This window comes from Fukomys damarensis, unplaced genomic scaffold (assembly GCF_012274545.1).
Source record: "Fukomys damarensis isolate Sample0158 unplaced genomic scaffold, DMR_v1.0_HiC HiC_scaffold_3, whole genome shotgun sequence".
Classification (NCBI taxonomy): domain Eukaryota; kingdom Metazoa; phylum Chordata; class Mammalia; order Rodentia; family Bathyergidae; genus Fukomys; species Fukomys damarensis.
The window spans coordinates 1,847,449-1,854,854 of NW_022900915.1; the positions used below are offsets into that span (position 1 = coordinate 1,847,449).

At 36.2% G+C, this 7,406-nt stretch overlaps 1 long non-coding RNA gene and 1 pseudogene across 1 annotated transcript in view; both read left to right on the forward strand.

Moving 5' to 3' along the window:
* Positions 1 to 212: 212 nt before the first annotated feature.
* On the forward strand, positions 213 to 371 carry LOC117287511 (annotated as a pseudogene).
* A 5,759-nt stretch (positions 372 to 6,130) lies between these two features.
* The window catches only part of LOC104864333, a 76,213-nt gene continuing 74,937 nt past the window's right edge, over positions 6,131 to 7,406 (forward strand). Inside the window, exon 1 of the long non-coding RNA XR_780856.1 lies at positions 6,131 to 6,202. This is a non-coding gene — a long non-coding RNA (uncharacterized LOC104864333). The remainder of the gene's footprint in view (positions 6,203 to 7,406) is intronic.

Here is a 7,406-nt window from a genome sequence, read left to right on the forward strand (position 1 = left end):
TTTGTTTTTCCATTTCTCATATTTTTTCTTTTCCCTTATTAGCTTTCTCCTATCCTTCCCACTCCCCCTACTCCTTTAGACATTTTCTTTCTATTTCACAATATCAATTGTGCATTTTGATCCTTAACTGCACTTTTAGTTTTTTACACCAAAGAAACTATTTGGTATTTACATACATGTATCCTATTTATTTCACTTAAAAGTATGGCCTTGGCTTTGTGCAGTGGCAGTATTGTAGCCAGTGAGGTTTATCTGAGGTGTGATTATTGCTAATTGAAAAGTATGGCCTCAGTGTTCACCCTCTTAGCTATAAATGTGTCCAGTTTCTCATTTTTTGTCTGAGTAGTACTCCATTTTATATAAAAAATCATCTTCTTTATCCAGTTATAATCATCCATGTTTTCTTTTTTTGTGGTTTTTATTTTAATTTTTATTTTTTTGGTACTGGGGATTGAACACGGGACCTTGAACTTGTGGGGCAGGTGACAGAAACACTGAGTTAAATGCTTGGCCCATAACCATCATTGTTAATGGCCTCAATTCACCAATCAAAAGAAATAGACCTTCAGAATAGATTAAGAAGCAAAATCCAGCAATACGCTACATACAAGAAACACACTGAATTAAAAAAGAAATTCATAGGCTGAAAGTAATAGGATGGAAAACAGTTCTCCATTGGACAGGAATCCAGAAAAAACAAGGGGTAGCTATCTTATTTGCAGACAAAGTAAATTTCAAACCAACATTAATTAATAGAGACAAAAACGTTCACTATGTCCTTATAAAGGGAACAACCCAAGAGGAAGAGATGACAATCACAAATATATATGCACCAAATACTAGTGCCTACAGCCATACAAAACAAATATTAATGGACATGAAGAACCAAATAAGCACTAATACAATAATAGTGGGAAACTTCAATACCCCACTGTCACAAGTAAACATATCATCTAGACTAAAAATCAACAATGAAATACTAGAACTGAACCAAGCTTTTGAAGAAATGGACTTAATAGATGTCTACAGAGTGTTCCACACCACAAAATCAGAATATATAGTCTTTTCGGTTGCACATGGGTCATTCTCCAAAATAGACCACATACTAGCTCATAGACCATGTTTAAGTAAATTCATATGAATTAAAGTTATCCCCTGTATATCATCAGACCATAGTGCAATTTACCTGGAGATCAACAGCATCAGAAACTGTAAGAACTCCACTAACATGTGGAAATTGAACAACACTCTCCTGAACAACCAATGGGTCACAGAGGAAATTAAAGAAGAAATTAGACAGTTTCTACAATTAAATGATAATGCCAGTACAACATACATGAATCTATGGGACACAATGAAAGCAGGTTTGTGAGGGAAATTCATAGCAGTAAGTGCCCATACCAGGAAAACACAGCAAGCTCAAATATGCAACATAATGCTGAAACTTAAACTCCTAGAAAAAGAAGAGCAAGACAAATCCAAAGCTCATACAAGGGAGAAAATTATAAAGATCAGAGCAGAAATCAATGCAATGGAGACTAAGGGAATGATACAAAAAAAATCAGTGAATCAGAGTTGATTTTTCAAAAGAATAAATAAAAGTGATAAACCCTTAGCCAACCTTGTCAAAAAGAAAAAAAAAAGGAAAGAACAGTCTCAAATTCATGCAATTAGAAATGAAAATGGTGAAGTCACAACAGATCCAGCAGAAATCCTGAGGATCATCAATACCTACTTCTAGAACTTGTACTCTAATCAAATGGAAGACACAGAAGAAATAGACAGATTCCTACACACATATGCAGTACCAAAGTTGAACAAAGAAGATGTAAAAAGCCTAAACACCTCAATTACAATCAGTGAAATTGAAACTGTAATTAAAACTTTACCAACAAAGACAAGCCCAAGTCCTGATGGTTTCACTGCTAAATTCTACAAGACATTCAGAGAAGAACTATTGCCACTACTTTTTAAACTCTTCAGTGAAATTGAAAGGGAAGCAATACTTGAAAATTCATTCCTGGAAGCAAATTTTACTTTTGATTCCGAAAGCAGAGAAAGACCCAACCAAAAATAAGAACTGTAGGCCAATCTCCTTAATGAACATAGGTGCGAAAATCCTTAATATGATACTGGCAAAAATAATACAGAGGGTCATCAAGAAGATCGTATACACAGACCAAGTCAGATTTAATCCACAGATGCAAGGATATTTCAACATAAGTGAATTAATAATTGTAATACACTATATTACCAGAATCAGACTGTGTGCTGCCATTGTGGAAATCATCATGGAGATATCTCTACTGGAACTCTGTCACAAGGTGATTCTTGGTCATACTAGTTGCTTCTTTGTGTCTCACTAGTGAAGCGTGGGGATAGGATGTGACTTTGCTGCTTTAGGTCTCAGTTTGCTCGTGATATACTCCAAGGAGGAATGTTAATTTAATATGCCTGTAACATACTGTGAAAACTTTTAAACAGGTGCGATGTACATCTAAGCAGTTATTGTAACATTTTCTATTTTTTAATTATTTGCAAAATTTAGAAAATCAAGACAGACTTGAATTTTGTAGCATTTATCACTATGTGTCCTATCTGTATGGTGTCCTTATCTGCATGGGGAAGAGTAACTGCAACTAAACATGCCACAGATAATGGATCTTTGATCTTACTGTAGATAAAAGTGCTCAAGGCAGTGTCTGAGGAGAATAATAACTTCCTTTACTTTTATTACAATCTTATTGGACAATAAAACCACTCTGCTGGACTCACAGAAAGAGTAAGTTTCCTAATTTCTAAACAGAACACTAATAAAATGCAAAGTGGATTCAATTCAATATTAGAATGTAGTGACATCACATGAGAGCCCGTATGTAGCTGGTAACACTTTGGAAGGGAAATTACAATTTTTCAAAATCCCACTGGTTCCAGTGGCTGATGTGAATCAACGCTAGTCCATAGAGTGGCATTTACAATTACATCCCCATGCTAACTGATGGCAAAAAGAGAAACTCTCTCATGTCCTTATGGAAAATGGATCTCAGCAAGTAATTAAAATGTGTGATAAGGGCTCTATTCTCTTTGAGAATAAACGTATGAGGGGCTTTTTTCAGCACAGAGAATCATTTAGAATGGTTCTTTGCACATGCCTTTGTGATTATTCTGAGGAGAAAACTCAAGTTCCAGAAGGCAAATCCATTATAGGCACCTTAAAATGCTATTGTAGAGTAGCTGTTTAAAACAAAGGCATGAGAGAAATCAAATTCCTGGATTGTTCCTGATTTTTTCAATCACTGAAGCCCACAGTCCTCAGTGGCTACTTATGCATTCTATAACACATAGAGTTAATAATATAACTCAAGCTCAAAATCAATGCTTGCAATGTGGCAGTCACCAGTGTTTGTCTTCACAGAGGCATCATAGACAGAAGACAGCCTCCTTTTGTACTATGTCCTACAGTAGTCTAGGGAAAAATAAATAGTTTCTCGAAAGCCACAATACTATTTGACTAGTCTCAAAGCTATAGTTTAGTTATGGAGACCTTTTATAGGAAAATTATTCATGTCATCCAATAAAAATATACTAGATCAGAGGTCTCTAAGCTATGATTGCACATTCTTATTAGTAATGTGATGTTGAGAAAAATCTCACACATGAACACTTATTTATGAATGCATATCTGATAATTATTAACTAATATGTAAAGCCAGAATATACACCTGGGCTTATAGGCATCTATAACAATAATACATACAGATCTACATTTGAAACAGTGTTCTTAATATTTCAAATTTGTTGGCTAACTTCTTGAGCTCACCTAAAGAATTGTAGTGACAATGTCAACAATTTCTAGTCATTTGTTTGTGCTTGCATTACAAATAGATCCTTTAATCTGTGGTTTTTCTGCCAAAATCTTTTAAAGCCACTTGTACTTTTCAATGAGGAATAGTCTTTAGTTAAAGTGCGTGATATAATGCACAGACTTCTTCAAACAGACATAGTGAAACTTCAGTATGCCAGGGTAGGCCAAATCTCTGTGTAACATAAGTGACATGTGACTGTCTGAGACCTGCACTGGGTAAGAAAATCTTGTCCCATGCATATGCCAAATATTAGGGAAAACACTTTATTTCATATTTTTGTACGAATAGGACAAAAGTTCTAATGCTCTATTTTTTCATTCTGTCTTCCTCACCCAGTAAATGTTGAGCCTCTGTTTCAGATCCCATGAGCTTTAATGACTCATTTTTGAAAATGGAAAAATAGAACATGATTAAATGAAAGGAAAGTGCTACTACTAATTCTCAGACACATTATGTGCCAAGCAAAATCAAATTGAAAAATCAAGAAAAGATGACAACACTGGCAAGGATCAAATTACAATAATTTCTAGTGATCTTTATCTAAAGAGACAAGACCGTTTATTTCCTAAAAGTGAAGAAACCAGAGTAATATACGGTAGGGAGAGATCATTGCAGCTGTATATAAGCAGTAGCAAGATGGGGCTGGCAGAGCAAGTACACAAAAAAGAATGGAACAAAAATTAAGACTTTCAAAGAAGAAATTTTGGTTAAAAATCAAAGTTGGAAAATCAGTGGAAGCCAGAGTAGGAAGGAGAAAGATATTTTAATTATAGGTGAGCATGGGTGCTTTTGTTGTCAGATAAGATTGTAAAAAAGTGAAGGAAGTTCTTAACCTCTTCAGATGTTGCCCTGAGCACTTACATATCCAGTAAGGTCAAATCATTATCTGGTGGTTGATTTACTCGTAGTGACTCAGGGACACAGCTTTTTCACTTTTCCTGTCTCTGAGGCAGGAACAGGTTTTATCCTCTAAAGTGTGGAGCCTGCCTGCACCTTCCTGCCTCTCTCCTCCCAGTGCCATGAAGGGCGCAGTCTCAGGTTCTCGCCACCCTCCCAGGCATCTCAAACCCTCCGTATGGCTTACACCCCGTGCCTTCAAACATGTCTAGTTCTCTGCTGTCGTCAAAAACGTTTTCCTGACCCAGACGCCCTCTCTAGCTACTGCTCTATTTTCCTCCTTTTACTGTCAAACTCTTCAGAGAAGCAGCTCCTGTCTGCTGCCTCCGTTTTCTCTGACACCCTGGAACAGCTTTCTGCTCACTTCACCTTCAAAAAGAATTTCCCACCGCCTGACCCAGTTATTATTACGGTGCATTTAAGTTTGAGAGCGGTCTTATGTCACGCCTCACCCTTTCTTTTCTTCCCTACCGTCTGTAGTTTGGCCTTTTCCATTTGCTGCTCCTGATCCACACTCTCCTTGCTGCCTAGGATCTGCACTGTACCATTGTGGCACCTGCCTCTCTGTTCATAGATTAAATGTTTCCGAATTTAAGGCACAGATCTATTAATTTCTCAACTTCGTGTTTTCGTTTCTCATGTTTCCCACTTACCAAGTCTTTATTTATTGCAATTGAAGGGGACTAAAGAAGTATGTTTGAACGAATTAATGAAGGAATGAATGGGTATATATTCTGCACCCTGTACAAGAAATATCCTTGGTACTCTATCAAAAGCATAATTGTCTCCTATCTTTATGTTAATTAATTTAGCCATTTGTTTTTGGTATGCTATTTATACAACTAAATGTGCTAAACTACTGGAATACGAATTAACAGCTCAGGAAATCTTAAACTGCAACATGTGAGTATTAGTAATAGGGTGGAATTGAGCAATTCTTCATATGTGAGATTTAATGAAGACTACAAGGGCTACTGATCTTTAAGCATGTTTTCTTGCTTTACATTTTCTATAACTAAAGTGTGGTAAGAAGGCATATTTCACAAATATACACACTACAAAAGACAAGAATCACAAGAAATAAGTTATGCTACTAAAATAAGGTGTAGAAGTTATGAACGTTGGCATTTGGAGATCATCTTGACTCCTTTCTCTTTCCATCTATGATAAATTCAACTGGTTTTATTCTTGGATTGCTTAAAGCCTGGTGTACGTTGAAGCCTTTGAATTAATCAGCTAATATATTTACCTTTTCTATAAGAATGACAACCACTATTTCTTCTTTGCAACTGCTCGCTAATTGACACCAGTGGAGATGAGCTGAACGTTACGGATAACGTTATGATCACGTGGCTTCTGTGCTTTCCCGACTCTGCCATTTCCCTCCAGGGAAAACTTGACATGCCTGAGATCCCTGCTTCCTTGCCTTTATTGTGCTTGTAAGTTTTGATTTGGTTGATTTACTACTGAATGATAATCATATAGAACTCTCTACTTCTTCCTAACAGCCCATTTTTGTATAAATAAGTTCAGCAGCGAGTAAAAGCTATTTATTGATAAGTCCTTTCTTTCTGGTTAGAGACCCTCGTTAGCCAGTTTGTGGCTACTACCAGTAATTTCATGAAAGGAATTACTCCACAGAACAACAAGACAAGCGAATAGAATACATAACATAGCATCATAAAACATCTATGTGATGTTCTATATTATTTATATTATTTTAAAATTTCTTTCCGTGCCTGAAAGCCTTCTTTAATTTGAGATCCAAACTTTTCTGATGCCTCTTGCCTCTTGACCTTTACAGAAATTAAAAATTTTCACTGAATAATTTTGTACATGTACAGTTATGGTTTTGTTGTTGTTGTTATCAACTGCCTATCAGTTTTTGAGCTGAAGAGCATAATGTTTTTAGTTTAGGTCGGCACCACACTATAAAATGCTTAGTAGTGAGTTTGTGTTCATGTGTATGTATGTCAGCAAATTAGTGCTGGCAAGAGCGGGGAAGGGACAAGGAATGTCAAAAGGAAAGACCAAAATTGCAACAGAATACATATGTTAAACATATCCAAATGTAAGTGACACAAATCCAAGTCAAAATTAGTTTTTCTTTAATTCAACAAATATAATTCAGCATCTACTATATACAGGTGCTACTCTAGATGCCTGTGTTAGGATGTGCTTACAAAAAAGTAGCAAGATTCTTTTTTCTGGTGAAACTGCACTGTAGTATACTGTGATAAATATACAGTAAATGTAACAAATAAATTATAAAACATAATGGAAGATTATATTTGAGAAAAGGAACAGAATAATCAGTATAGGAAAGATGGCGGTGGGGAGGGAGATTTTAGGTCAGGGAAGGGCTCACTGGGAAGGTGAGAGGTGTTGTTAAGACTTGAAATAGAAGATACAGACCCATGTTTTTGTGTAAATTCTCTGAACAGAGACAGCAGTCAGTGCAAGGGCTCTGGGACATAATCATGTCTGACACATCAAGTTCAACTCCAGTATGACTGGAGCAAAATGAGCAAGAGAGAGATTAACAGAGGAAAAACTCAGAGAACTAATGTGTGTGTGTGTGTGTGTGTGTGTGTGTGTGTGTGTGTGTGTGTGTGTGTGTAAAGTGAGAGGGTTCATGTGTGA